This window comes from Delphinapterus leucas, chromosome 20 (assembly GCF_059928025.1).
Source record: "Delphinapterus leucas isolate spDelLeu-1000000601 "Yukka" chromosome 20, BTC_Dleu_Yukka2, whole genome shotgun sequence".
Lineage (NCBI taxonomy): Eukaryota > Metazoa > Chordata > Mammalia > Artiodactyla > Monodontidae > Delphinapterus > Delphinapterus leucas.
Genome location: NC_143148.1, coordinates 31,294,701 through 31,306,530, shown reverse-complemented (window position 1 = coordinate 31,306,530; position 11,830 = coordinate 31,294,701). Strand labels below are relative to the sequence as shown.

The 11,830-nt window shown below is 36.8% G+C and overlaps 1 protein-coding gene across 2 annotated transcripts in view; it reads left to right on the top strand.

Annotated features, from left to right (window-relative positions):
* LOC115802825 (uncharacterized) overlaps window positions 1-4,413 on the top strand; it is a 64,075-nt gene extending 59,662 nt beyond the window's left edge. Inside the window, exon 7 of one of the 2 annotated variants that reach the window (XM_089903062.1) lies at window positions 3-4,413. The gene's annotated coding sequence lies outside the window, so the exon portion shown is untranslated. The remainder of the gene's footprint in view (window positions 1-2) is intronic. The other variant, XM_089903066.1, reaches the window with a different exon arrangement.
* The last annotated feature ends 7,417 nt before the right edge of the window (window positions 4,414-11,830 follow it).

The following is an 11,830-nucleotide window of genomic DNA, read 5'->3' as shown; positions in this document are numbered from 1 at the left end:
AGAATTTGTAAGACCTACTGAACAATTCATCACTTCACCTTCCCCTATATGGGGAAGCACATGTTGAGATCGAGCCTCTGCCAGCCTGGGTCCCTGAATGACCATGTTGAGGAGAGCTCTGCTGCAACCCAAGTGGACACATAAAATGAATGAGGAACAAGCTTTTGATGTGTTAAACTCCCTGAGATTTTTGGAGTTTTTTTGTTCCTGCAGCAAAACCTAGCCCATCCTGATTAATATAATGCATTAAAAGTTGTAGTTTCCCACCGTCCCCCCGCAAAAAAAAACCTACCTAGAGCCATACTTTAGAATTCATTTGCTCTTATTTAAAACACTTCTTTCCAACTTGTTTATGTGGTTTCCCATCTCACAGGATGTTTAGAGCAAAATATTAGAGGCAATGTCACCAGAGGTAGGTACTCACCCCAACGAGAAGGGAAAACTGTGATAAGAAGATAAGGAACTCAAAAAGCATTATGATCTGGGGCCATTTTGGATAGGTGGAATTAATGATGCTTACTAAAAAGCCTTTGAAGCCATCTCTGTATCGCAGCAATGCTTTTCCAGTTTATTACAGTTTCATTACATTTTTATTTTGCTTATTCATTTTCTTTATTTTATCGTACATTTAGTTTTTACTACACTTTTTTTTTTTTTTAATGCTTACTATCTCCCAAGCATCATGCTGAACACTTTGAATGTGTAGCAGGTCACTTAACACTCTCAGCCTCTCTCAGAAGCGGCAGGTTTTATCCCATCTCTGTGGCAGCACTCAGAGATTTGTAACTGCCCGAGGTTTCTTGGTCACTATGGCAGCATCAGTTTCACGTGAACCCAGCGTGTCTGATTTCAGAGTCCTTTCACCATCATGCCTCTCATGCATTAGCATAACACCGTAGGATGACCCTCAACAAAGGCTAAATTATGTTTCAGGAAAGTCTGTTTTAAAAGGCTGGGAGACATGTGTAACATTTTGGACATATTTCTATTAAAAAAAAAAAGATTCAACTTTAACAAGTGCTGGTGCTTCAAAGGCTAGAAAGCTTGGGTTATCAGGAAACGCACATGTGGGAAGCAGCTCTCTCTCTAACAGTGTGAGATAAATGAGACAGTCTTGAATTTCAATGATCTTATAAATGCAACAGGAATGATAAATATAAATCTGTTAAAGCGCTTTCATTTAGAACAAGGAATCTGTATTCTTTGCCCATAGAACTTTTTTTCTTTACTGCAACTTTCAAACAGAAAAAGTTGCTGGCCACGGATGAGTCAGTTCCTTGGTTCTTTACAATGTGAAGAGAAAGGACCCATGGTTGGGGGTGGGGAAGTTGGGGAGAAGGTGAATTTCTCTGCTGCTGTCCAAATGGTTGCCAGAGAGGCCCCAGTTTGCCATTTCATCTCTGTAGTTGTTTCCTTATGCGAAGGATGGCGGCTGACACCCAGGGGTCTTCGCCATAAATGAAAAGAGCAGAGGACAACCAAACTAGAAGCCCAGAGAAGTTTCCTGCATTGAGAGACATTTGGCAGACAGCGTTTCTTATAGGATAACAGCATCTCACTCCTCACTGCCAGAAGGACATCTCTGGGGCTCAACTAACCTGCTCTGGAAACCTACATTGTCCCTACTTACCACAAACAAGGTTTCACCCTCAGTGGAAATTTGATTTTTGTTTGTATTTTTGTATGACCGTTCAACAGGTAAGCAACATATTTGTCGTAGAACCGTAGCACTATCGTTTAAACATCACAGTGGCAATTTCAGTTCTCTGGAGGAGCTATTAAGCACGTAGGGTCCCTTCCCTGATCTGTGTTTTTGTCCCCCGTTACTGGGGGTGCAGCCTATTCACATACCTTCAGAGGGGTTCAGAGGTGCCAGAAGGGGGGTGATTGCAAATGCTTACTATCAGGCTACTTCTGACAATTCCTAATGTAATCCATACACTACACATACATTCTAGTTATACAATTTATGAGGTATAACAAGGGGAGAGAAGTGAAGCTGGGATATAATTGTGACTGATGTGAAACAGACATGTAGAATGAATGGCCTTACAACATTTTCTTTGAAGTTTGTTAAAAGCAGTAAAGTGATATTCACTATAAGTGAAACCTGCTGTTATAGATATCCACTGGCTTGGGGAACATTTTCTTTTGACTTTATTTCTTGAATTTTAATTTGCCACTTGAAGTTTTCAAAATTTTTTTTCTTTTGACGTGCAATGGAAGAGAAAGGGAATAAAAATTGTGGAGCACCTACTACGTGCTTATTCCATACCAGGCACTTGACATCAGGGCTGACTCACAAGCCACAGTAGGGCACAGTGCCTAGGGGCCACAGGAATGTTTTGGTTTCTTTTAAAGTCAGAAGAAAACAATGATATAATAATAATCCATTATCAATTCATATAATAAAGTTAAAATTTATTATAATAATAATGAATATAACAATGAATCGCACATGGATTATATTTGTCTTTTAATCCTTTCTTTATGGAAGAAGGGGCCCCCAAAGGCAATGTGGCAAGGGCCCACGGATTCCATAATGTGGTGGCCCTGCTTGATAGAAATTATCACGTTTAATTCTCCTGAGTAAATCTGAAAGACTGGAAGACATGGAGAAAGTGACATTTCAGAGACTTAAGAAGTTTTCCTAAGGTCCTAAAACTAGCAAGTGGTAGAGGCAGGTCTTAAGACTATTGTCTAATTCTTTCCACTGAAGAAGAGCTTAATGTATAGGTAATTCTACATTGGAACACCTGGCATTAGGAATGAAAAATGTCACGTATATTTGGTACCAAAGAAATGAATGGAAAATCAGTTCTGAGGTTGGCATGTGTTTTTCCATACAATATAGGAAGATGTCTAGAAATATATGTAACCCAGATGTCCCCAAGTTTACCAGCTTCAAGGTCAATACTTCTTTTCAATGCTCAAATTATAGTTTACGCACCCACAGGAAGTCCGGCCTTTGTCCTATCACTATCGTCTTCCCATCTTTCTCTTGGGACCTGTGAAGACCACTTATGTGTTCCTCTAACCAGTTGGTTAATACTCAACGTCTTAGCAGACTGCTTCTCACCACATTTGGGGCATCATTTTTGGGGCAGGTGGTCACAGCTCTCTCTTCACACGTTGGTGCGTGCCCCTCTCTTTATTCCCCAGAGCACAGCTAAGAGAGAGCTGGGACTTCCAACCAGTTTTTACTGAAGTCTTGGGGGCATCGGTAGTACAACATGAAGGGGAACCCTCGACGAATACCTAGGTCGACCAAGCATCCTAATTTGCCCAGAACTAAAGGAGTTCTCGGGAAATTTTAGTTTGAAAACTGTGTCAGTCCTGGGCAAACCTGGACAAGTTGTTCACCCTACAGATGTCTCATCTTGAACCCACAGCCCTGACTTACCTCACTTAGGGCTTCATCTTGGCTATTGATCTATCTCCACTTGGCTAAGCTGGTTCTTCCCAACCCTGTCACCTCCAAGAATGCTCTTTCCTTAGATCCCAGACCCAACTTTTCTTGGCCTCAGAGAGGGGAAGACCTCTTTCCTCTAGTTTAAGACCAGCCTCCTTCCCTGCCCAGCCTCATTACTAACAGGAAGACCTCTTACCTTGCTGGGAAAGACCTGTGCTCCTCCATTAGCATGTCATTAAATCCTCATGACCTGGACAAGACAAACCCAGAAGTCCACAAGACTGTTCCCAGACTCAAAGTCATTTGGTCTTAAATGACATCATGTATGGGACCCCAAGAGTCTAATATGGGTTGTTCTGTATCAAACCCATGCAGTTTCTTGTCACAATCTCTTGGCCTGATAGATGAATGCGAGGTTGGGTCATCCCCGTAATTTGGAATCTCTTGTGAGAAATGTTTAGTTTAGAACACAGACACATCTCTGGCGTGTCATGAGAAAAGAGGTTTATAACCCCTACGCAGCACAGTTCTGTTCAAACACACCACAGATGTTACCAAGAAGAGCACTCAGCCCCTTGAAGTGAAGTGTCTGAATTTTGGTTACTCTGTGAATTCAAGACAAGAACAAGACAAGAACAATGGGTAGGTATATGTCCTATATATGCTGTTGACTAAACACCTTTAAATTGGACCTCCCTGAAAAAAAGGAAAGTTCTTTTCCAACACCAATTCCAAATCCTACCCTAGAGTTCAGCAACATTTGTGACTCTCGATGGGTTTCCAACTTTGAAAATTTAAAACTTAGGTCTACGAAGAACCCCATTACGGGTAGGATCAGAGAGTACGTAGAGATTACAAAATTTGTAACAATGCAATTAAGTGTCACATGAGTTGACAATATTTATCACAAAGCTAAGAGGCCATCTTGGGCAAACTGACCAAAAATTTATTATTTCTGAGAAGGGAAGAAAAAATGAAATGAGACAAAGTTAAGAAAGCTGATTTCAGAAGACTTTACACTGAGGTGGTAAGACTGTAGGAGGGCTTTCACCAGACTCTGTAGCACTAACTTTACCATACTTACATTTAAAAAATCATCATTGTACCTTTTTCTATACCCTGTCATTATTACATCACCTGTTTCAGTTTTTTGACCAATGATTATATGTGTGTATGTTAAACTTGAAATTAAAAATCAAATCATCTGTTTTAATAATTTTGCTGTCGCTCTACCCACTAAATATCACTTTCCTTTTTTTTTTCTCTGTATATAATCTTAAGAAATACAGGATAAAATAAGTGTTTAACTAAAATCCCAAGTAGACCTAAGAAGTTTGTTGTGCTGAGGCCTGGATAGACTTAGGAACACATGAATCCAGGGGTTAGGGAAGAGTAGGGTCAAAAAGAAAGATAGTACACATAGTTTTTGCCTTGGTGAAAAGTCGGAACTTCGTATGCTGCAAAAGTGAGGTATCAGAGCAAATGTGAATTGCCACAGCAATCAGACAAGAAATAAAAGGAATCCAAATTGGATAGAAGGCTGTAAAATTACCACCATTGGCAGATGACATGATACTATACATAGTTGACCCTTGAACAACACAAGGGCTAGGGGAGCCGACCCCCTGCATGGTTGAAAATCTGTGTATGACTTTTGACTCTCCAAAAACTTAACTATCAATAGCCTACTTATGACTGGAAGCCTTACTAATAACACAAACAGTCAATTAACACATATTTTGTATGTTATATGTACTATATACTGTATTCTTACAATTAAGTGAGCCAGAGAAAAGAAAATGTTATCAAGAAAATTAACGAAGAGAAAATACATTTACAGTATTGTACTATATATTTTCAATACTGTTAAGTTTATGTCATCCATTTACAAGATGAATTGTCTATCTGTCAGCACCTACATCAATATTGGCTTATATGATACAAAGCACTGTAGATATTATACATATTACCAATAGCAGACAGCAAAAATGAAAAGACAATGTGAAAAAGAAATTCATATTTCTTTACAAGTATAACGATTCGTGCATTGATAACAAAGAAGCAGCAATATGATTGCTTTATGTTAGCCTAGTGTAACTGATACAATTGCTTCATGGTAGCCTAGCCTATAGGCTAATGAATGAATTGTTATAAATTTTCTTTATGGCACAAAATATTACAGTCATATTCATAATACAGTATTGGAAACATTGTTACATTATTTAGAAAACCACTTACCTGTGATGAGAGGCTGATATGCAGTTTCTCCAATTATGAGAGAGAGAGAAGCACACTGTGCAGTAAGGTAATCCTTTGAAAACGAAGATGTAAAACAGTAAGAAAACTAGCACATTATTAATCCTATATGGAATGTCACTCACCTATGCCTGTGTAAGAATACGCTATCCACTTCAATACAACTCTTGCACGTATATTTTTGTACATTTATTGAAAAAATGTACATATCAGTGGATTTGTGCAGCTCAAACTCATATTGTTCAAAGGTCACCTATATGGAAAATCCTAAAGACACCACCAAAAAACTATTAGAACTAATAAATAAACTCAGTAAATGTTCAGGATACAAAATTAATATACAGAAATCTGTTGCATTTCCATATACTAAGAAAAAACTATCAGAAAGAGAAATTAAGAAAACATTCACAGTTGTATCAAAGAGAATAAAATACTTAGGAATAAATCTAACCAAGGAGGTAACTCAGAAGTTATGACATTGATGAAAGAAATTGAAGACAATATAAGCAATTGGAAAGATATTATGTGCTTATGGACTGAAAGAATTAATGTTGTTAAAATGACCGTACTACCCAAGGCAATGTACAGATTCAATGCAATCCCTATCAAAGTACCAATGGAATTTTTCACAGAACTAGAACAAATAATTCTAAAATTTGTATGGAAACAGAAAAGACCCTGAATAGCCAAAACAATCTTGAGAAAGAAGAACAAAGAACAAAGCTGGAGGCATCACACGTCCTTATTCCTTATGCTACAGAGGTACAGTAATCAAAACAGTATGGTACTGGCACAAAATCAGACATATAGATCAATGAAACAGAATAGAGAACCCAGAAATGAACCCACACTTATATGGCTGATTAATTTACAACAAAGGAGGCAAGGATATACAATGGGGAAAAGACAGCCTCTTCAATTGGGAAACCTGGCCAGCTACATGCAAAAAATATCAAACTGGTCTACCTTATCACACCATATACCAAAAAAACAAAAAACAAAAACAAAAACAAAAACACCTCAAAATGCTTAAAGACTTTAATATAAGACCTGAAACCATGAAACTCCTAGAAGAAAATATAGACAGTACACTCTTAGAATCAGTCTTAGCAATACATATATATATTTTTGCCTACGTCTTCCCAGGCAAGGGACGCAAAAGCAAAAATAAGCAAATGGGGCTATAGCAAACTAAAAAGCATTGCACAGTGAAGGAAACTATCAACAAAACAAAAAGGCAGCCTACCAAATGAGAGTAGATATTTGCAAACAGTATATCTAATAAGGGGTTAATATCCAAAATATACAAAGCATTCATACAACTCAACATAAAAAAAAAAAACAACTGGATTACAAAATAGGAAAGAGCACCTGAATAGACATTTTTTCCAAAGAAGGCATACAGATGGCCAACAGGTACATGAAATGGTGCTCAGCATCACTAACCATCAGGGAAAGGCAAATCAAAACCACGAGATAAAAAAAAAAAAAAAAAAAAAAACCACGAGATACCACCTCAAACCTTTCAGAATGGTTATTATCAAAAAGACAACAAATAACACGTGTTGGAGAGAATGTGGGAAAAAGGGAATCCCTGCACACTGTTGTTTGGACTGTTCATTGGTGCAGCCAATGGAGGTGCCTCAAAAAGTTAAAAATAGAGCTGCTGTATGATCCAGCAATTTCACTTCTGGGTGTTTACCTGAAGAAAACAAAAACATTAATTCAAAAAGATAGACGCACTCCAGTGTTCATTGCAGCATTATAGCCGAGATACAAAAGCAACTTAATTGTCTGTCAGTAGATGAATGAATAAAGAAGAAGTGGTATATATTTTTATCGTTCATAAAAAGTGAAATCTTGTCATTTGCAACAACATGGATGGATCTAGAGGGTATTATGCTAAGTTGAGTAAGTCAGACAGAGAGAGACAAATACCGCATGATCTCACTTACATGTGGCATTCTAAAAAACAAAATCAAGGAACAAAACAAAATGAAAACAGACTCATAGATACAGAAAACAAATGGGTGGTTGCCATAAGGGAGGGAGGGTAGGAGGGGTGAATGAAATAGATAAAGAGGACTAAGAGGTGTAAAATTCCATTTATGTAATAAACAAGCCACAGGGATGTAGTATACATTATTAGAAATATGGTCAATAATATTGTGGTAACTTTCCATGGGACTGATCATGATCATTTCATAATGTAAGCAAATGTCAAATCATTACGTAGTATACCTGAATCTAACAAAACATTGTACATCAACTATATTTAATTTAGAAAAATCAATATAGTATGTTATTAGTGTAAGAATAGTGTAAGAATAGTCTGGTCAATGAGACACAATAGAGATTCCAGAAATAAACCTGTATTAACACAATAAATTGATTTTTGACAATGGCATTGAAAGAATTCAATAAAGAAAAACTTTCAACAAGTGATGCTGGAGGAACTGAATACCCAGATGGAAAAAAAATGAACCTTGACCCTTACTTCAGTCTGTATAAAAAAGTTCATTTGGGATGGGTAATAGACCTAATTGTAAGAGCCAAAACTGTAAAGTTCCTAGAAGAAAACATAGGAGAAAATTTTTATGACCGTGAGGTAAATAAAGACTCCCTAGAAAGAACACTGGTAGAAATAACCATAATATTTACAAAAATCAGATTTCATCAAAATTAAAAATTTCTGCTTATCAAATCGTATCATTAAGTACAGGAATAGACAAGCTACAGACTGGGAGAAAATATTCACAGAAAATATATGTGACAAAGAACTTGTATCTAGTATCGAGGACTTGAATCTTTCATAACTCATTACTAAAAGGACAACACAATTTCTTAAATTTGCAAAAGACTTGAACAGGCAATTACAATAGAACAGATACCAGTAATTAAAAAGCACACAAAAAATTCATTAGTCATCAGAAAAATATTAATTAAAACCATAATGGTATATTACTTCACACCACAAAATAGATAAAATTTTAAAATGCTGACCATACCAAATGTTAATGAGAATGTGGAGTGATCAGAATTTGAATCTATCTCTGGTACGAATTTAAAATGGTATAACCACTTGGAAGACACTGAAATTTTTTATAAGCTAAACATACATTTACTCTATGATCTAGTAATTCAACGCCTAGCTACATACTTAAAGAAACTGAAACATAAGTTCATAAAAAGATATGTATAAGAGTGTTCATAACAGCTTTATTCATAATAGCCCCAAACTGAAAACAGATCAGAAGTCCATCCTTGGGAGACTGGATCAACAAACTGTGGTATATTCATAGAATAAAATACTACACAGCAAAAAAAGAAACAACCTACATGAATGAATCTCAAAAACATTATGCTGGACAAAAGTCAGACACGAGAACTACGATTCCATTTATATCAAGTTTTATAACAGGCAAAACTAACCTATATTCCAAGATACATACTCAGGAGAATTGAAAACATAGGTTTACCAAAAAAACTCGTACACGAGTGCTCACAGCAGAATTATTCATAATAGAGAAAAAGTGGGAACCACCCAGATATCCACCAATTGATGAGTGGGTAAACAAACTGTGGTATATCCATACAATAAAATATTACTTAGCAATAAAAAGAAAGTACTGATACATGCAACAATGCAGGCAAACCTTAAAAACATTATGGTAACTGAAAGCCAGACACAAAACGCCACGTGTTGTATGACTCCATTTATATGAAAGCACTAGAACTGGCAAATCCATACAGACAGAAAGTAGTTTAGTAGTTGCCGGGGGCTGGCAGGAAGGGGCAGTGGGGAGTGACTACTGATAGGTATGTAGTGTCTTTTGGGGGTGATGAAAATATTCTAAAATTAGACAGTGGTAATGATAGTACAACTTTGTGAATATATCATTGAACTGTATACTTTAAAAGGATTAATTTTATAGTATATGAATTATATCTCAATAAAAAAAACTATAGTGACAGAAATTTGAGCAATGGTTGCCTTGAAATCAGGGTGTGGAAGGGGATCAAAAGGAAAATAGGAAGGAACTTTCTGGGAGGATGGAAATGTTCTGTATTTCTTTAGAAGTGTGAGTTAGAAATGGCTAATAGAAATGGCTGTATGCAAATTTTTCAAAACCTATCAAACTATAAAAAGTAAGATCTGTGCATTTACATGTAGATTTTTGCCTCAATGATAACCAAATTAAAGGCAAAAAAGAAAAAAGACTTAGTTAAATTGGAATAGAATACTTCTTTAACCTAGGTATGACAATTTTATCACATATATGAATCTCAAACCAGTAAGTCAATATCTTAGTATTGAAACCCTCTAGAATCTATCATTACAGTTGGAAACAAGACCAACATGTCCCGTTATGGGTGAAATGTTTTAACAAGATTCTGCAAGTGTTCACCAAAATAATTAGTGAAAATAAAAAAAATAAGGTTTCTGTATTAGAAAGGAGGTGGCCCCAAATATTGTTATTTACAGTTATTGGAATTGTCCACCTGAAAAACCCAAGAAATAATGAGAATTGTTGGAACCAAGAGGGTTTACCATCCTAATGGTAAAGCCAATAGCTTTCCTATATAATATTAAACACTATTTTTTAAATATAATGGTTAAAACAATACCATTTTTAAAATTAACAAAAATAGGAAATGCCCAAGACCAATATAAGCAAAGTTATTAAACTCTACTGATGGACATGAAAATCACTTTAATAATTCAAGAGTGCCTCTCGTCTTTGCATGGATGGACTCAAAATAATAAAGATATTGCTTTTCTCAATTCATGCACATGTACAGTCCCAAGCAAACCCCAGCAAGGTTTTTATGATATTTTAAAAAAAGGATTCAAAACTAATATGGAATTAAATGTGTAAGAATAGCAAGAAGAAGAGTGAACTTTCTTCTACCAGGTATAAGAATCCTGTTTTTCTGGCCGCGCTGTGTGGCATGCAGGATATTAGTTCCCCGACCAGGGATCAAACCCGTGTCCCCTGCAGTGGAAGCGCAGAGCCCTAACCACTGAACCACCAGGGAGTTCCCCAAGAATCCACTAATTAACGTTGGTGCAGAACTAGTACAGGAAGGGGGTACCTTGATGGAAGATAATAGAGAGCCAAGACAAAAACCAAAGCATGAGTATGGATTGGGACAAAGTAAAGGCAGCGTTGAAATAACGAGAAAAAGATTGGATTGTTTACCAAATAACGTTAGGACAACTGACGTTTATGTGCAAATAAAAATGACTACCTATTACACACCTTACCATACCACAAATTCACGATGGAGTAAAGGTTGAATGTAAAGACAAAACCAGAAAAGTACAAGGAAAACAATAGATAACTATTACATTTGTTAATTTTGGTTAGAGAAGGAGTTTAAGGAGGATGTTTGAAGTATATCATCAAAGCCAGACACTAAAGAGGAAAAGGATTGACTCCTTAAAAACAAAAAACTTCCATATGACAGAAACCTCCTTAAACAAAGTTAAAAAACAAACAATTGGGGAAAACACTTACTGCTTATGTGACAGACCAAACGTTAATACCTTCAATATGTGCTTTTTTATGGTTGCTTTCAACTGAAGAGTCCTGCTCAAACTTGCTGAAACATGCATGGGGATTTGCTAGCTTCTGTAACTGGAGAGCCCAGGGATGGAGAGGCCTGAAGCTTCCATCATGAGGAAGCCATGTTGGTTGCCTGTAGCCCGGTCTCTCCTATCCTACCAGCCTAACAGTCCTCCAGGAAAGAGTGCTGCTTCTCTGATCGCTCCAGCATAGAAGCTTTTGGAAGGATTCTGACCCAGTTTGGGTCACAGGTCCATCACTGAATAACCCCTGTGGCTGAAGGAAGGTTTCTTTCTCTTTTGCTCCTGTTTCTCTTTTGTTCTGAGATTCTAGTGTGTTACCCACTGATGATTCTACCCAGGCATGGATCATGTGCTACCCTTGTGGCAGGGAAAGGGGTAGGTCAGTGCTATACAAACGACTTGGGATGAATTTTTCATAATACGAGAGATTCTGTTATCAGAATAAGGGAGAAGGAATGCTAAGGGGAAAAAACAGCAGATTTTCACTAACATATATAAAGAGCTCTCACAAATCAATAAGAAATAGTATGTTCAAAAATCCATGAAAAGCCATAATGATTCATCATTAA